Source organism: Mus caroli, unplaced genomic scaffold, assembly GCF_978045245.1.
Source record: "Mus caroli unplaced genomic scaffold, Mus_caroli_1 scaffold_2, whole genome shotgun sequence".
Taxonomy (NCBI): domain Eukaryota; kingdom Metazoa; phylum Chordata; class Mammalia; order Rodentia; family Muridae; genus Mus; species Mus caroli.
Window position 1 is genome coordinate 162,965,327 of NW_028227257.1, and position 2,686 is coordinate 162,968,012.

At 45.8% G+C, this 2,686-nt stretch overlaps 1 pseudogene; it reads right to left on the reverse strand.

Annotated features, from left to right (window-relative positions):
* Positions 1–307: 307 nt before the first annotated feature.
* LOC110289612 (large ribosomal subunit protein eL20 pseudogene) lies at positions 308–922 on the reverse strand (annotated as a pseudogene).
* Between the last annotated feature and the right edge of the window lie 1,764 nt (positions 923–2,686).

Consider the following 2,686-nt stretch of genomic DNA (forward strand, 5'->3'; position numbering starts at 1 on the left):
ATGTTGGCAGCATTCTCGACTTACCATGAACCCTGTTCCCATGAGTTGATTGGCTGCTGGGGCCTTGACTCCTTGGAGCCAGACCATGCCCACAGCGGAGTTTAGTTGTGCCACCTTAGACTTTGAGGGCCCTGAAAGAACGGGAGTTTGGTGGCTTGCAAAGCTTAAAAACAATATCCAGTGTTTGTATGGTTCCTAACATGAAACAGCCTCTTGTTTTATCTAGACTGTCTGTGTCTAGACAATCTATATCTATCTAGACTTTCTTTGGATTCAATAGGGAAACTACATCTTGATTGTTTTTTGTTTTTTTTTTTTTTTTGACAGTCTCAAGTTTTTATTCAGTGGGTCTCTGTGTCTAGAAGAAGGTGTTGGGCCTCTTGGTGGTGAAGCGTGGCTTGTGCTGGCGCCGCAACACACGGTGGGGCAGTGGGAATTTGATCTTGGAGTCATGGAACTGCTTGACAGCTGGCCAGCGGCACTTGCCAGCTGCAATCTCTTCCACCTTCATGATCTGGATGGAGTGGGCACGGGCACGGTGTCGGGCACCCATGTCTCGGTAGCACTGTGAGACTGCACCAGCAGTGGTCAGGTCCCTGTACTCCCAGTACATGTTGTGTGTGCCACTGCGGGAGTCATAGCGCAGCCAGATGCCAAAGTTCTTCACACGCAGGGGTGACTTCTCAAACACCTGTCCGCAGTACACAATCTCCCCAGATGACTTCTTCATCTTCTTCAGCTGCGACACAAAGTACCAGAAGCGGGATTTGGCCACCACATGGTTGGGTGCAAAGATTCGCATACGGTACAGTGGTGGTGTGTGGCATTTTGGGGTTGGCAAGCAGCGCCCCACCACCTTGTATTCCCGAAGCGTGCCCGAGGCCTTCATGGCACTGCGCGCTCGTTCACCGCCAGTCACAAAAAGAAGCATCTTGATTGTTTATGGTGGAAAAAAAGTGCAATTTTAAGAGGAGGAAAAAATGAATTCAGGAAATTCTTTCAGATACTTTGAGATCAACAATACCGTGTGGACTATATCTTGTTGGGTGGGTAGGCAAAGGCTGTGAAGGCTGAAGTTAGGGAATGGATGGTGTCTTAGGATGGGGGAGAGGTGACTAGCAATGGCAACTGGGAAGGCCTGTGGTGGTTAGGGGAATAGGGACATTAACAAAATGAAGAATTCTGGTTGCAGACTGCTAGTAGAGGCTGTGGGGGAAGGCTCAGAATTAGATCAGGCATGTAGAGGGGTTGCTGCAAGAACTGGCATGGAGAGCTAGATTAAGGCGAGTTCTTCGACCCTGGCTGGGAGGATTCTCACGGACCTGTGATAACAAACTCTTTAGACTCTCACAGCCTGAAGGGGACAACTCAAGCAGACAGAGTTTTGCTTTTTCAGAGACCAGAATTAAGAAAGAATCGAAACTTACATATAATAAATAAATAAGTCTTTTAAAAAGCAGGGAGGGGTTGGCGAGATGGCTCAGCGGGTAATGGCACTGACTGCTTTTCCAAAGGTCCTGAGTTCAAATCCCAGCAACCACACGGTGGCTCACAACACCTGTAATGAGATCTGACACCCTCTTCTGGAGTGTCTGAAGACAGCTACAGTGTATGTACATATAATAAATAAATAAATAAATAAATAAATAAATAAATAAATCTTAAAAAGAAAAAAGAAAAAATTGAAGTCAGAGGCTGTCAAAGAGGACCAAGGAAGTCAAATAAGGCCCCTTAGATGGACACAAGTTGAAAAGGCAGCCATATGGCAGTGCATGCCTTTAAAACTAGCTACTTGGAAAGGGGAGGTAGGAAGATTGTGAGTTCAAGGCCAGCCCGGGTAACCCTACCATAAGAAGAATAAACAAGTGAAGAAAAAAAGTTAAATGATCCTCATCACTCTCAGGTTCTTTTTCCAAATCATGCAAAGACCCCATAATATCTCCTTTGATTCAAAATTTTAGGGCCACAGCACAGACGGCCCTTCATTTATTTTTACTGCAGGGGGATTTTCCTCTTCTGAGAGGGCTTTTCAGGAACAGTTATTAAAACTGGGAGCCAAGACTGAAGGAGGGGAGTGGGATGGGGGTTGTTAAAGAAATCAGAACTGGTGTATAAGTGTGTACTCTTTGCTCTACAAGTATGAGGACTGTAGTTCAGATCCTTAGTCGCTGTTCCATTGCGATGAAGAGATGCCCCTCTCAGGTTTAATTTTATTTTATGGGTATGAGTATTTTTGCCTGCATGCACATTTTATGTTTACGTGCACATGTGCATTCCTGGTGTCACAGGTTCCCTGGAACTGGAGTTACAGACAGTTGTAAGCTGCCATGGAGGTGCTGGGAATTGAACCTCCGTCCTCTAGAGGAGTGGCCAGTACTCCTAACTGTTGAGCCAGTTCTCTAGCCTCACAGAAACTCTTAGAGAAGAAAAGTGTTTACGTGGGATCTTGGTTACAGTTTCAGAGAGTCAGTTCATTATTATCATGGTGGGGAAATATACATGGTGCTGGAACAATAGCAGAGAGTTACAGCCTCATATGCAAGCAAGCTAAGAAGGCCACAGCTTCTAATCCTTCAAACAGAGCTGTCCCTAATTCAAACCACCACAGATCCCTAGCACTTGTGGAGAAGCCAGGCAGGTATGATGGCTACCTGTAATCTTAGCACTGGGAGGTAGACATAGAGGA